Genomic DNA, 17,506 nt, shown 5'->3' with positions numbered 1-17,506 from the left:
ATTCTACAGATTCACCACCCTCTGACTGAAGAAATTCCTCCTCATCTCTATTCTAAAGGGATGCCCCTCTATTCTGTGGGATCGCCCTCCAGTCCTAGACTCCCCCACTATAGGAACAAATCTCTCCGCATCCACCCCATCCAGGTCTTTCAATATTCGATGAGATTAGCGCTCTCCCAAACTCCAGTAAGTAGCATCAAATGCTCCTCATATGTCAACCCTTTCATTCCCAGAATCATTCTTGTGAACCTCCTGAACACTCCAATGCCAGTACATCCTTTCTTAGATACAAGGCTCAAAACTGCTCACAATACTGCACGTGCAGTCTGACCAATACCTTATAATTCCTCAGTGTTACATCCTTGTTCTTATATTCTAGTCCTCTTGAAATGAATGCTAACATTGCACTTGCCTTCCTTAACACTGACTCAACCTGCAAGTTAGCCTTTACAATTGTACAGAAAACCAGAATTGTAAAGGGAACATAGGATCCTCGCCTTTCACACCACCCTCAAAATAGCTTTCAAAATGCATGGCCACTTCAAAATTCATCATGTCACACTTATCCAGATTAAAATCCATCTGCCATCCTCTTTCACTATTTCCTTCCAAAGTCTATGTCATGCTCCCTTAATACATTACTGTTTCAGATCAACTTCAGATTATACTCCTAAATAGCCAAGTTGACTATATGTTCAAAACCAATAAAGCAATGGTCCTGATCTCATCTACTGAGAACTAACTACATACTTTTCATCAGTCATTACATCTGGTAACTGACTCATATCACAATATTACGTAAGCAAACTACCACTGTGCCTTTAAATCATGTTTCTCTTTTCAAAATAATTCTCTAAATTTGTAACACACATCAAAGTTGCTGGTGAATGCAGCAGGCCAGGCAGCATCTCTAGGAAGAGGTACAGTTGACATTTCGGGCCAAGACCCTTCGTCAGGACTAACGAAGGGTCTCAGCCTGAAACGTCGACTGTACCTCTTCCTAGAGATGCTGCCTGGCCTGTTGCATTCACCAGCAACGTGTTGCTTGAATTTTCAGCATCTGCAGAATTCCTTGTGTTTGCATCTCTAAATTTGTATTTACTTCTCATTCCTTCCATATTCCTTAACCTCTCCTTTGCTCAGATGTGATTCATTTCTGTTTTACCAACCACACTTGTGCTGGGTAGGATTATGTTGCCCTTGCTACTGAGCTCTAGTTTTCCCTGCCTCTCATTTGGGATTTACTGACCTGCAATTTCCAGGTTTATTTATCTCCTTATCTTGAACAGCATTATTATACTTGTGTGCTTTCAGCCTGCTGGCACTACACACAAATCAGAAGATCAAGGGCAGTGTTCTTATCAACTGAACTCTGGCTCTTCTCAGGAACCTAGTCACATCAACAAACATCGCCAGGCTTCATCACATTCAATCTTAACAAGGGGTTTTCAATCAACAACTCTGTTTCTCTTTCTATAAATGTTCCCTGCCTGCTGAGGGTTAACAGCATTTTCTGGTTTTATTTCCAAGTTGTATGTCCTTCCTCATCATTTAGCTCCTGGGGTTTGGATATCATTCTGTTAAATCCATGCTCCAGGGTCAAAATATTATTGTAAATATGTTGGACAAAACTGCTCAGAATGCCCCAGATGTGGATTTATTAAAATGCTGTATTGCTGAGGGTAACCTACCCCGTTGTATTTCAGTGCTCTAGGTACAAAGCTCAGGAATTTGATTCATATGTTGATGAAAGACTGATGATTTGATATATCATCACTTTTCTTTCTTCGATGCTCCTGTCTGACCTGCTGAGTATTTTTAATATTTTCTGTATTTACTCAATTTGCCTTCTTAAAACTGTTGTATGTGTCCATAATATTTATTAATCTATATACTGCGAAGATCTGCAAATCTACAGACATGATTTTTACTTGCATTGAAACTATTTTGCATTGTTCTGGATACCTGCATCTACACTTCTTTCACAGGTGCATATATTTCAGTCAGTAGCCGACTTGAAGAAGTGGATTTCTACAAATGTAGGTATTTTATTTCTAATAATAATGACCCTCTGGTCACGCCCTGCCAGACTGCGTACCTCGCACAAAATGCTGGAAGAACTCAGCAGGGCAGGCAGCATCTACTGAAAGGAAGTTGACGTTTTGGGCCAAGACACTTCATCACCCATTTCCTCTGCTGTCATCTGCTCAATTGGTGTCTTAAACAGATCAAACATTTTACTTTCATACCATGAGATTCCACTTTAGCTAACAGTTTCTTACATAATGTTTTTTAAATGAACTCTAGAAGTTTATGTATATAAATAAAATCCATAAATAACAACAATCCTTAAAATAAGACATAAGACCATAATATATAGGAGCAGAATTAGGCCATCTGGACCATTGAGTCTGCTCCGCCATTTCATCATAGCTTATCCAATTTTCCTCCCAGCCCCAATCCTCTAACTTCTCCCTGTATTCTTTCATGTCCACACCAATTAATCATCTATCAACATCTGCCTTAAATATACATAAAGGCTTGACCTCCACAGCTGCCTGTGGCAAAAAAATTGCCCAGATTCACCATTCTCTGGCTAAAGTATTGTCAACAGTTGTGGGCCCATTTGTCAGGAAGGACGTGTTGTCATTGGAGAGAGTCCAGAGGAGTTCACAGGGATCATTCCAGGAATGGAGAGATTAAATATGAGAAGTGTTTGGCAGCTTTTAGCCAGAGAATAATGAATCTGTGGAATGCTCTGCTACAGACAGCGGTGGAGTCCAAGTCCATGGGTGTATTTTAAGGCAGAAGTTGATAGTTTCCTGATCTGTAGGGCATCAAAGTTTTTGGCAAGAAGGCAGTTGTATAGGGTTGAGTGGGATCCAGAATCAGCCCATGACGAAATGGCAAAGCAGATACAATGGACTGAATGGCCTAATTCTGCTCCTATGCTTTATGGTCTAAAGAATTTCCTTCTCATCTCCATTCTAATAGAATGCCCTTCTGTTCTGTGGCTGTGTCCTCTGGTCTTCACTCCCACCAGAGGAAACATCCTCTCCACATCCACTCTATCAAGGCCTTTCACTATTTGATAGGTTTCAATGAGGTATCTCCTCATTCTTCTGAATTCTAGTGATTACAGACCCAGAGCCATCAAATGCTCTTCACATGACAAGCCTTTCAAATCTGGAATCATTTTTGTGTATTGCTTTGAACCATCTCCAGTTTCAGCACATCCTTTCTAAGATGAGGGGCCCAAAACTGCTCACAATACCCCAAGTGAGGCCTCACCATAAAAAAAGCCTCAACATTACATTACATCCCTGAGTGAAAATATGAATCATTAATATGGCAATATTAAGTTTCATCAGGAATTTCAAACAATAAACCTCTTTATCAGGTGTGTCATTCTACATTAATTATAGACTCTAGCAATTGTCTGAAAATAGAAATCAGGTTCCCTAGTCATCATTCTTAGTTTTTCATGTCTATCTTCATAATGTTAAATTCTGAAGTTTTAATGAACTCATTGAACATAAGAAAAGAACATAAGAAAAAGGAGCAGGAGTAGGCCATCCGGCCCATCGAGCCTGCCCCGCCATTCAATAAGATCATGGCTGATCTGTAAACTCAGCTCCATCTACCTGCCTTTTCCCCATAACCTTTAATTCCCTTACTATGTAAAAATCTATCTAACTGTATCTTAAATATATTTAGTGAAGAAGCCTCAACTGCTTCCCCGGGCAGAGAATTCCACAGATTCACCACTCTCTGGGAAAAACAGTTTCTCCTCATCTTCGTCCTAAATCTTCTCCCCTCAATCTTGAGGCAATGCCCTGGTCTCACCTACCAATGCAAACAACTTTCCTACTTCTATCTTATCTATCCCTTTCAAAGTTTTGTATGTTTCTATAAGATCCCCTCTCATTCTTCTGAACTCCAGAGAGTATAGTCCCAGGCAACTCAATCTCTCCTCAAAGGTTAACTCCTTCATCCCTGGAATCAACCTGGTGAACCTCCTCTGCACTGCCTCCAAAGCCAGTAGATCCTTCCTCAAGTATGGAGACCAGAACTGCATGTAGTTCTATCATTTAAGGACATTTGCCTCAAATTAAACTACATTCAAAGTTTCCAATCAATTCTCCAGGACTCTTTAAGTCACCAGGATGTACCAGTGAGGGTAAGAAAAGGATGATTTGGCAGATGAACGTGTGGCTATGGAACAGATATAGGGAGAACGGTTTCAGATTTCTGTATCATTGGGATCACTTCTGGGGAATGTATGACCTTTACATCTGAACCCAAGAGGGGTTAATATCCTTGCGGGCAGGTTTGGGGTGGATTTAAACTAATTTGGTAGGGCAATGGAAAACTGATTGATAGGGCTGAGGATGGGTCAGGGTATACAAGCAGAGGCAGTGTATAGTGAGAGTATCAGGAAGAATAAGGTAAAATTGCAGGATGAGCTGCAGTGCAACGGGGGACAAAATCAAAAAGGGTGACAGATACAGGACTGAAGGCATTGTATTTGGATGCCTGCAGTATATGGAATAATGTAGATAATCTTGTAGAGCATTTAGAGATTGGCAGGCATGACATTGTGGGCATCTCTGAGTTGTGGCTGAAAGAAGATTATAGATGGGAGCTTAACATCCAAGTATGCACATTGTATTGAAAGGGCAGAGGGAGTGGCATTGCTTTGTTGGTAAAAAATGAAAAATTCTTAGAAAGCGGTGACATAGGATCGGAAAATGTAGAATCCTTGTGGGTAGAGTTAAGGAACTACAAAGGTAAAAAGACCCTGGTGGGAGTTATATACAGGCCTCCGAAAAATAATCTGGAAGTAGGCTACAAACAACAATGGGAAATGTAAAAAGGGCAATGTTACAATAATCATAGAGGATCTCAATAGGCAGATAGATTGAGAAAATCAGGTTGGTGCTGATTTTGAATCCCAAGACAGAGAATTTGTAAAATGCCTACAAGATAGCTTTTTAGAGCAGCTCGTGGTTGAGCCCACTATGGAATCAGCTATTCCGGATTGGATGTTGTGTAATGTACTGGATCTGATAAGGGAGCTTAAGGTTAATTAACCCTAAGGAAGCAGTGATCATAATATGATAGAATTCACCTTGCAATTTGAAAGGGAGAAGCTGAAGTCAAATGTATAATTTTACAGTGGAATTACAAAAACATGAGAGAGGAGCTGGCCAAAGTTGATTGGAAGGATACACCAGCAGGGATGATGGCAGAGCAGCAGTGGCTAGAATTTCTGGGAGCAATTCAGAAGGCACAGGATGGATAGATCCCAAAGAAGAAATAGTTTTCTTAAGGCGGGATGATACAGCTGTAGCTGACAAGGGAACATAAAAGCAAAAGTGAGAGTATATAATAGAGCAGAATTTAGTGGGAAATTAGAGGATTTGGAAGCTTTTAAAAACCAGCAGAAGGCAACTTAAAAAGAAGCCAGAACGAGGGAAAAGATGAAAAATGAAGCTAGCCAAAGAGGATATCAAAGGTTTTTTTTCAGATATATAAAAAGTAAAAGAGAGGCAAGAGTGGATATTGGACTGCTGGAAAATGATGCTGAAGAAGTAGTATTGGGGGACAAAGAAATGATGGATGAACTGAATAAGTATTTTGCAACAGTCTTCACTGTGGAAGACACTAGTAGTATGCCGGAAGTTGAAGAGTGTCAGGGGGCAGAAGTGAGTGAAATGTTATTACTAGGGAGAATGTGCTTGGGAAAGTGAAAGGTCTGAAGGTAGATAAGACACCTGGACCATATAGACTACACCCGAGGGTCCTGCAAGAGGTGGCTGAAGAGATTGTGGATGCATTAGAAATGATCTTACAAGAATTACTAGATCTTGACATAGTTCTGGAGGATTGAAAAATTGTGAATGCCACTTCACTCTTCAAGGAGGGAGGGAGGCAGAAGAAAGGAAACTATAGGCCAGTTAGTACAACCTCAGTGGTAGGGAAGATACTGGAGTTGATTACTAAGGATGAGGTTTCGGGGTACTTGGGGACATATGATAAAATAGGCTAGAGTTAGCATGGTTTTCTCAAGGGAAATCTTGTCTGACAAATCTGTTGGAATTCTTTGAGGAAATAACAAGCATGAAAGAAAAAGAATTGATGAATTTTGTGTGCATGGATTTTCAGAAGACTTTTGATAAGGTGCTGCACATGAGGCTACTTAGCAAGATAAGAGCCCATGGTATTACAGCAAAGATACTAGCATGGATAAAACAGTGGCTGATTGGCAGGAGGCAAAGAGTGGGAATAACAGAGCTTTTTCTTGTTGGCTGCCAGTCACAGGTGGTGTTACACAGCAGTCCATGTTGGGACCACTTCTTTTCTTGTCAATGATTTGGACAATGGATCTGATGACGTTGTGAGCAAGTGTACAGGGTGATACGAGGATAGGAGAAGGGGCAGGTAGTGTTGAGGAAGCAGAGAGGCGGCAGAAGAAGTTAGACATTAAGAGAATGGGCAATGAAGTGAAAAATGGAATACAGTGTCAGGAAGTGTATGGTGATGCACTTTGGTAGAAGGAATAAAACTGAAGACTATTTTCAAGATAGAGAGAATTTGAGAAATCTGAGGTTCTAAGGGACTTCGGAGGCCTCGTGCAGGATTCAAAATGTTAACTTGCAAGTTGGATTGGTGGTGAGGAAGACATGATGGCATTCGTTTTGAGAGGACTAGAATATAAGAACAAGGACGTAATGCTGAGGCTTTATAAGGTACTGGTGAGGCCTCACTTGGAGGATTCAGGCAGCTTTGCGCCCCATCTAAGAAAAGATGTGTAACATTGGAGAGCGTTCAAAGGAAGTTCACGACAGTGATTCCGGGAATGGAATGTGAGAAATGTTTATTGGCTCGAGGTCTGTACTCGCTGGAATTTATAAGAATGAAGAGGGAACTCATTGAAACCTATCAAATGTTGAAGGCCCAGATAGAGTATTGAAAAGTCAAGATAGAATTTATGTAGGGAAGATGTTTCCTATAGTAAGGAAGTCTAGGACCAGAAGGCCCAACCTCAGAATAAAGGCATGTCCAATTAGAATGGAGATGAAAAGGAATTTCTTTAGCCAGAGGGTGGTGAATCTGTAGAACTCATTGCCACCGGTAGCTGTGGGGTCCAGGTCATTGAGTGTACTTACGATTGAGGCTGATAGGTCAGGGTGTGAAAGGTTACAGGAGGAAGGCAGGAGAATGAGATTGAGAGGGAAATGGATCAACATGATGAAGTGCCAGAGCACACTCGATGGGCTGAATGACCTAATTGTGCTCCTATGTCTTTTGGTCTTTTTATGGCCTTTAAGATTGTGTTTAGAGAACATGTAACATTTTTTTCTCGCTTTCTTTAAAATCCTGAGATGAAAGTCAATCCACTCTTTAGTGCCATTAATTTCTTCAACACGTTTATTGTGCCTTCACTGATTTTCAAGAGTCCCTGTCCTTAATTCAGCATTAGCTTTCTTGCATGTTTGACAGGCTATGCTCCTCTTCCAAATTAAAACAATTATTCCCAATGTCTGTTATTTCTTTATTTTCATGTGCAGTATTACTATCAGAAAAATCCCTTGCTTATGATCACCCTCTTATTCCAAAGTCCGAGGAAAACTTTCTTATTTAGATTTTGATGTTCTCCTAATTTTTTTTTACTGTATGCACTACTAAATATCTTGTGTATATACCTATGTATTTTCACTTTAAAATATGTTGCAGTTATAAATCCAGAAAATTTTGTAATGACTTTGTAATACAAGTATGAAGTTTACAATTTTTTATATAGTTATCTGTAATTTTAATATCTGTTTACCCTTATTTTGTGTGTTTGAAGATCATATAAACAGATTTGGATTAATCTCTCCATAGATTTTAAAATCTGAAATTGAAATTAATGTTCAGAAATTTAATTGAATTAACCATCTTTCAGCATTGCACAACCAAAACATTTTCCCCAAAAACGAATTAAAATATTCACTTCCTGATCACTTTGTTTCACTCCAGAAATTTAACCAGGTACTTGTAGACACATTGCAAAAGAACTTGGACTACGTTCAATTCAAATCCTTAGAAAGAGGTGACATAGGATGAGAAGATGTAGAATCCTTGTGGGTAGATTTAAGAAACTGCAAGTTTAAAAACACCTTGATGGGAATTATATATAGGCCGTCGAACAGTAACCAGGATGTGTGCAACAAATTATAATGGGACATAGAAAAGACATGTAAAAAGGGCAATGTTGTGATAGACTTGGGGGATTTCAATATGCAGGTAGACTGGAAATATCAGGTTGGTGCTGGATCCCACAACAGCGAACTTGTAGAACGCCGATGAGGTGGCTTTTTTAGAGCAGCTTGTGGTTGAGCCCACGAGGGAAGTGGCATTTCTAGATTGGGTGTTATGTAATGACCGATATTTGGTTAGGGAGTTTAAGGGAGCTTAAGGGAGGCAGTGATTGTAATATGATAGAATTCACTCCGCAGTTTGAAAAGAAGAAGCTAAAATCAGGCATATCACTTCTACAGTGGAGTAAAGGGAACTACAGGGGCATGAGAGAGGAGCTGGCCAAAAGTTGACTGGAAGGGGACACAGGCAGAAAGGCACTAGCTGGAGTTTCTGGGAGCAATTTAGAAGGTACAGGAAAAATACATCCTAACGATAAAGAAGCATTCTAAAGGGAGGATGAGGCAACCATGGTTGACAAGGGAAATCAAAGACAGCATAAAAGTAAAAGTGAGGGCATATAATATAGAAAAAATTGGTGAAAAGGTAGAGGATTGGGAACTTTCAAAACCCAACAGAAAGCAGCTATAAAAAGCAATAAAGAGAGAAAAGATTAAATATGAAGGTAATAAAGCTAATAATATAAAAGTGGATACAAAATTTTTTTACAGATATATAAACAGCAAAAGCGAGATGAGTATGGAAATTGGACCACTGGAAAATGATGTTGGAGAGGGGAAAAGAAATGGCAGATAAACACAATAAGTATTTTGTGTCAGTCTTCACTGTGGAAGACACTAGCAGAATGCCAGAAATGCAAAAGTGTCCAGGAGCACAAGTGAATGTTGTTGTTATTACTAAGGGGAAGGTATTTGTGAAGCTGAAAAGACAAGATAAATAAGTCACCTGGGTCCAGATGGACTATACTCCAGGGTTCTGAATGAGGTAGCTGAAGAGATTGTGGAGGTATTACTAATGATCTTTCAAGAGTCACTAGATTCTGGAATTGTTCCGGAGGACTGAAAACTTACAAATGTCACTCCACTCTCTAAAAAGGGAGGGAGACAGGAGAAAAGAAATTATAAGCCGGTTTGCTTGACGGAAGTAGTTGGAAAGATGTTGGCGTCTCAGCTTTTCTATTCTAGTCTTCTCAAAATGAATGCTAACATTGTGTTTGCCTTCCTTACCACTGACTGAACCTGGAAGTTAACCTTTAGGTAATCTTGCATGAGGATTCTCAAGTCCCTTTGCACCTCCATTTTTTCGAATTTTCTTCCCACTTAGAAAATAGTCTACACCTTTATTTCTTCTACCAAAGTGCATGACCATAAACTTCTCTACACTATATTCCATCTGCCACTTGTTTACCCATTCCCCCAATCTGTCTAAATCATTCTGCAGCCTCCCTGCTTCCTCAACACTACCTGCCCCTCCACCTAACTTTGTATAGACTGCAAACCTGGCCGCAAAGCCATCAATTCCTTCATCCAAATCTTTACCACATAAAACATGAAAAGAAGCGGTCCTGACACTAGTCCCTGCGGAACACCACTAGTCAGCGGCAGTCAACCAGAAAAGGTCCCCTTTATTCCCACTATTTGCCTCACGCCAGTCAGCCAATATTCTATGCATGCTAGTATCTTTCCTGTAATTCTATGAGCTCTTGTCTTGTTAAGCAGCCTCATGTGCGGCACCTTTACTAAGGCTTTCTGAAAATCCAAATAAACAACATTTACTGACACTCTTCTGTCCATCCTGCCTGTTATTACAATGAATTCCAACAGATTTGTCAGTCAAGATTTCCCGTCAAGGAAACCATGCTGACTTTAGCCTACATTTTCTCCGAAACTTCATCCTTAACAATCGACTCCAATGTGGAAAGCTAGGCTGTAGTACAAGGCAAAAATCAAATTAGGGATGTACCACAGGTATCATTTGGCTCATCCTCATTTTGTAATAAGAACTGAACATGTGGGAATATGTGAATATAATCAGATCTCTTACCACTCCTTTTCATGTGGCATTGGTTCAACCCTAGGCTGTACACTGGGTCCTCAATAAAAATTGGATATGGTTGTATAGTGGTTTTATTAATAGACAGGATTGCGATAGTGGGATTCAGACAGCATGGGTGCAAATCCCATCATGGCAGCCAGTAAATTAACTTTCTAGACTTGGAAGGAAAAAGCTGGTGTCAGTGATTGTAAGATTTTAATAACATGTGTGAAATTATAACACATTCAGTCCACATGTCCTTCAGAGAGGAGAGCTGCTATTCTTAATTGACCTTGCGTATGTGATTCTAGACACAAAACTGTGAGGTTGACTCTGAACTGCTCTTTGTATGCTGTTGGATGGGAGCCCGGTTAAGCCGTGCTGAAGTGGCAGAGTGGACTCGATGGGCTGAATGGCCTAATTCTGCTCCTATGTCTTACGGTCTAATGGTCTTTGTTGCTGTTGTTCCTTTCCACGCCTATGTGGTGCAACAGGTGGCAACCTTGCTGTCTCTTTAGCATTTTTCGCTGATTTTTCACAAAGACATGTTGCCAGCACAGGTGGAAAGGGTGCAAGGAGCCAGCTGGATTCGAACCTGGGACCACTTGCCTCCAAGTCCGGTGCAGATGCCACTACACCACTGGCCAGCGAACTGCTCTTTGAATGGCCTGGTATTTTATTCAGTTCAGGGGACAAATAGGGATGGGCAATAAGCACTGGCATAGCCAGTGACATCTTGGTCCATGAACAAAATAAGATACACAATAGAATCTAAGTAACCTTGTTCTGAGTATTATGTGTGAAAAGTTCTTAGTTTGCAATATATCTTTTAGATCATAGTATGGAATTGATTTGCTTGTTTAACTTAACCTGCCCCCTTTTTTGTCTGTTTTGAATTCACTCACAGAATTTGATGCCACCAAGAAGGCCAGCAGTTTTTTGATTAGTCCTAGATGCCATTGACCAGGACGCCTGCAGAATAAAGTTAATAGTAAAACTTATTTGATGTGTCTGGAGTCAATGTAAACCAAAGGTGGCAAATACAGTAGATTTTCTCTGCCAAGTTAATGAACTAAATAGGAAATTATGACAATGTAACTGTTTCCTGGTCACTGTACAGACACTCATCTTTTGTCCAAGAAATATTTCCAGACTTAATTTTAATGATCCCTGTAGTGAGATTTGAACTCAGGTTCAGATCTGTGAATTATTAGTTCCCTAACATAATCACCGTGTTACTATATCTTTAAGTATGCTTGTTAGTAGTTCAAAGGACAAAAATAATCTGAGAATGTTCTTAGGCAATTCCTGGCTATTGTGTTTCTATATTTAGTGACAGGACAAACTTAGTGCCTTCAGTCTCCATATTTTATGTGACTTCCTTATTGAAAGGGATGAAGTTGTTCCCATTATGATTATTCCTCAATGTTTCTCTCAACAAAACTTTCACTAAAGGAAGGAAGCATTTGACTAAACAAAGGAGTCTCATTTGTATTTTCAAGCATTAACAATGGCACAGGAGTTTGCTCCCATAACAATAAAGCCATGCACCTATAAAATCAAATAGGGAGAAGACAGGACTAAAGGTGTTGTATTTGAAAGCACATAGTGTACGGAATAAGGTCGATGAACTTGTAGCACAGTTATAGATTGGCAAGTGTGATATCATGGGCATCACTGAATCATGGCTGAAAGAAGAATATAGCTGGAGCTTAATGTCCAAGGATACAGATTGTATCAAATGGATAGGCAGGAAGGTAGGGGGTGGCTGTCTGTTCGGTAAAAAATAAAACTAAATCATTAGAAAGAGGTGACGTAGGGTCGAAAGTTGTTGAATCGTAGATAGAACTAAGGAACTGCAAGGGTAAAATGATCCTGGTGGGAGTTATATACAGACCCCTAAACAGTAGTAAGGATGTGGTCTACAAATTACAACAAGAGATAGAAAGTGCATGTCAAAGGAGCACTGTTACAATAGTCATAGAGGATTTCAATATGCAGATGGATTGGGAAAACCAGGTTGGTAGGGAATGTCAAGAGGGGGAGTTTACTAAAGTGCCTGTGGGATGACTTTTTAGAGCAGCTCATGGTTGATCCACTACTCTAGATTGGATGTTGTGTAATGAACCAGAATTGATTAGAGAGCTTAAGCTAAAAGAACCCTTAAGGGAAAGTGATCATAATATGATCAAATTCAGCCTAAATTTGAGAAGGAGAAACTAAAAATCAGATGTATCCATACTACAGTGGAGTAAAGGAAGTTACAGAGACATGAGAGAGAAGTTGGCCAGAATTGACTGGAAAAGAACACTGGCAGGGATGACAGCAGAACAGCAATGGCTGTTTCTGGAAGCAATTTGGAAGGCACAGAATATATACATCCCAAAGAGGAAGAAGTATTCTAAAGGCAAGGTGATAAAAATATGGCTAACAAGGGAAGTCAAAGACAACATAAAAGCCAAAGAGAGGGCATATAATTATTGGGCAGCTAGGAGATTGAGAGGTTTTTAAATACCAAAAGAAGACAACTAAAAATCCATTAAGAAGGTAAAGATGGAATAAGTTAGCCAACAATATCAAAGAGGGTACCAAAAGTTTCTTTAGATACATAGAGAGTAAAAGAGGGGTGGGAGTAGATATCAGACCACTGGAAAATGATGCTGGAATGTAATATTGGGGGATAATGAAATGGTGGATGAACTGAATAAGTATTTTGCATCCGTCTTCACTGTGGAAGACACTAGCAGTATGCCAGAAGTTCCAGGTGTCAGGGGTCATGAAGTGTGTGAAGTTACCATTACTAGGAAGAAGGTTCTTGGGAAACTGAAAGGTCAGAAGTAGATAAGTCACCTGGACCAGATGGTGTACACCCCAGCATCTGAAAGAGGTGGCTAAAGAGATAGTGAAGGCTTTAGAAATGATCTTTAAAGAATCACCAGATTTTGGAACAGTTCTGGAAGACTAGAAAATTGCAAATGTCACTTCACTCTTCAAGAAGGGAGAGAGGCAGTAGAAAGGAACTTATAGGCCAGTTAGTCTGAACTCAGTGGTTGGGATATCGTTGGAGTCGTCTATTAAGGATGAGGTCTCAGGGTACTTGGAGGGATATGATAAAATAGGTCATAGTCAGCATGGTTTCCTCAAGGGAAAATCTTGCCTGACGAATCTGCTGGAATTCTTTGAAGAAATAACAAGCAGGATAGACAAAGGAGAATCAGTTGACATTGTGTACTTGGATTTTCAGAAAGCCTTTGACAAGGTGCCACACATGAGGCTGCTTAGCAAGCTACAAGCTCATGGTATTATGGGAAAGATTCTAGCATGGATAATGCAGTGGCTGATTGGCAGGTGGCAAAGAGTAGGAATAAAGGGAGCCTTTTCTGGTTAGCTGCCAGTGATTAGTGGTGTTCTCCAGCAGTATATGTTGGGACTGATTATTTTTACATTATGTGTCATTGATTATAATGATGAAATTGATGGCTTTGTTGCAAAGTTTGCAGATGATATGCAGAGAGCTGGAGGGACAGGTAGTTTTGAAGAAATAGAGAGGCTACAGAAGGACTTAGATTAGGAGAATGGGGAAAGAAGTGGCAAATGGAATACAGTGTCAGGAAGTAAATGATCATGCACTTTGGTAGAAGAAATGAAGGGCTGACTATCTCCTAAATAGAGAGAAAATACAGGAATCTCAGGCACAGGGGAATTTGTCCAGGATTCCCTAAACATTAATCTGCAGGTTGAACCTTTGGTGAGGAAGGCAAATGCACAGTTAGCATTCCTTTCAAGAGGACTGGAATATAAAAGCAGGATGTCATGTGGAAAATTTATAAAGCACTGGTTAGGCCTCACGTGGAGTATTGTGAGCAGTTTTGGGCCCCTTATCTCAGAAAGGATGAGCTGAAACTAGAGCAGGCTCAAAGGAGGTTCACAAGAATTATTCCAGGATTAAGCAGCTTGTCATGTGAAAAGTGTTTGGTGGCTCTGGGCCTTTATTAACAGGAATTCAGAATAAAGATGGGTGGCCTTGTTGAAACCTATCAAATGGTGAAAGGTCTTGATAGAGTGGATGTGGAGAGGATGTTTCCTACAGGGTCAGTGTTTAAGACCAGAGGACACAGCCTCAGAATAGAGAGGCATCCTTTTAGAAGGGAGATGAGGAGGAATTTCTTTAGCCAGAGAGTAGTGAATCTGGAATTGGTTGCCACAGGTGGCTGTGAAGGTCAAATCTTTATGTGTATTTAATGCAGATGTTGATAGAATTTTAATTGGTCAGGGCAGGGAGGGATGCAGGGAAAAGACAGGAGATTGGGCTGAGAGAAAAAAATGGATCAGTCGTGGTGGAGCAGACACAAAGGGCCACTTGGCTTAATTCTGCTCCGATAGCTACCGATCTTATGGTCTAAAACAATCACCATGAAATAAAATCATTTCTGCGTCAGACTGATTTCAATGAGGGCTCGTTGTGCAGTGCATGATGAAAGTATACAGTCCGCTATACCTTGTGTTCGTTTAGTCAGAATCCTTGCTTCCTTGGGCTTTTGCACGTAAAAAGACCATTTGGGTAAGACCAGAATGCATTCCGTGTCAGTAAAACCATATCCCAATGATCTGCGCCTTCGAGAAGCAAGGAAAGAAAACACTGAAAGTTAGTAAATAGCACGGAGACCTTTCACATCAGTCATTCGGAAAGTTAGTTTCACCGAAGGAGAGATTGTATATCTGAACAGACTCATTTATCCTTTTTGAGGGGACCTTCGTAATTTCATGTTCCGTAGATTTTCCTACGTAAACCATGAATAGCAACCATGTTGCGTGTGTTTTGCCCAGTCTCCGACTACCACCTCAAGCATTTAGTGTATATTTTCATTTCGGACTGCCCGAAACCTGAACCGACCGTGACGGCAGGGGATGTCCCGGGCATTGAATTTCCGCCTAACAGCCTGATATTGGCCAAATATTCACATCTACCCACACGCATGCGACGCGATTTCCATAGTATCAGAGAATTCTCAAAGCGCTCATTGGCGCAGGCACCCGGGTGATGCCATTGATCGCTAAGCAATTGCAGCGTCCTGTCCTGTTTCAGATTTCCAGCATCTGCAAAGTTCTTTTTTTCTGCTCCGATTTCCATGGTGTTGGCACTATTCCCGACCGGCGCTTCAACCGGAACCCCGTAATTGTATTTTCAGGAGATTTCTCTAACTTCAGTAACGTTGGGGAGCAAACAATTGAAAAGCAGTAATAAATGGGGGAAAAGATGCCCCGGCAAATGAACTACATTGGCAAACATCCACACCGGAGATTCTGCAGATGCTGGAAATCCAGAGCATCACACACAAAATGCTGGAGGAACTCAGCACGTCGGACAGTATCTATGGAAGGGGAATAAAGAGTCGACGTTTCAGGCCGAGACCTTTTATCAATTCTTTCAGCATTGCAACTAATGGAGTGTTTCGGCCCGAAATGCCGACTCTGTTATAAATGCTTCTGCCCTGCTGAGCTCCTCTAATTGTGTGAGTTACATTGCCTATTACAATCTTGAACTTAATTTTTAAACACCAGAATTAAGCAGGCTGTGGAAGGCGTTGAAACATTGACAGTTAACCATCGGATTTAACCCTCAGAGAAGCTGGCGTTTAATCTAGTCAATATAATTAGTAATAATGCTGTTAAAATTTTGTTTATCGGTTATTTCCCGGGGGCTCAAACTTGAGATGAAAGGCATTGAAAACAACATTTATGATACAACGTGCTTAATCTCGGGGTGTAAGGCAGAAAAAGCGCAGACAGCGCGTCTCCTCACGCGTTGAATTACCTGCAATTTCCAGTTATTTCCCTCCCACCGCTGTCCACGACACGTTCGGTCTCAGCGGCGTCTGAAGCAAACAAGGTTTTGAGGCAAACAAAAGAGTTTTGATGTGTGCTTCCTCCGAACCCAACAAAGATTGATGAGGACTTATCAGGTTAGGTCAGAAAAAATATTTAAAGAGAAAAAAAAATCCTCCACCGTGTTTCCGAGCCGCGAGATCTGACGTCTTGGAAATTCCCAGTCGTTTAACAGTGGTGTCATTGAACACCCTCACTGACAGCTCCCAACGTCTGAAAGGAACCTGTTTAGTAATGCCGCGACGTGCGGACTCATTTCAGTCAATTATAGTTTGTCCAGATCAGGGCAACTTATTTGGGAAATTGTTTAGTTAAGAACACGTAAGATGTTCCACAAACCCTTGTTCTTATAGCTTCACGAGCATTGAATGGGGAGTATGTGACTTCGATCACTTCTATCTACCTACGAAAGTGATTGATGTAGCGAACCCATCGCTCTCATTGCTTCACGCAGTCAGATTAACGACCCTCCTCCCCAAGGAAATAGTGACATTTAACCCAGCTGCATTTGTTGGCTTATCAACCATTTAACCGTGTATATTTCATGTACGTAGAAGCTACATAATAAAATGCCTTTAAAGATCTGGAAATAGGTAAACCAAGCGATGCAGCACTCGGTGAAGACCACTTTGATTTCCCGGTTTGTAACCTCTTCCCTCTGCTCAGAGCGTGTACTGGGGAATTACCGTGCCTTGGTCACTAGCCCGGAATTTCATAGAAACTCGCACCGATACAGCGGCGAAATTGGGAAGTACGCCGGTACTCCACCCCGTAGAGTGTCCATCTGTCACAGGACTCTTGGCTCCCAGTCCGAGCACTCACACGTCCCACGGCTGCTTTCTTTGCACGGAAGGGTGAGCGCTGTGCCGGGCTGTCCCGTGCAGTAGCCTGCACTCACCGCTCCGAGCCAACGTGCAGGTCCCAACATCACATTACAGCGTCCCGCAGTCGCCCCGGCCGTCCGGCCCTCACTTACGGCCTCCCTCCACTCATCCATGGGTGACCCATGCCCGGTTTCTGGACAGCATTGCGCAGCGCTGGGAGGCCAGAAGTGAGCACCAGGTTGCCACCACGCCATCAAAGTCGGCCACATATCTCTCTATTCATGATGGCACAATAACTATCCTTGAACATTGATTCAATTAGGGTCTCATTGGTGGGAACGTATGTTAGAATCAAATACAATCTTAACTACAAATTCTTTAGCAAAAATGACTAACACACCCATTAACCCATCTTAACCGAATTTTATTGGAGCACCATTGACAGCGTCATGACTAATTGCATCTCCATCTGGTATAGGAGCAGCCGAGCGTCCGACCGAAAGTTCCTTCAAAGGACTGTAAGGACGACTGGGAGGATCATAGGGGTCTCCCTACCA

The sequence above is a fragment of the Mobula birostris genome, chromosome 6, assembly GCF_030028105.1.
Source record: "Mobula birostris isolate sMobBir1 chromosome 6, sMobBir1.hap1, whole genome shotgun sequence".
Taxonomy (NCBI): domain Eukaryota; kingdom Metazoa; phylum Chordata; class Chondrichthyes; order Myliobatiformes; family Myliobatidae; genus Mobula; species Mobula birostris.
The sequence above is the reverse complement of the archived record's forward strand: the minus strand, read 5'-3'. Positions refer to the sequence as shown.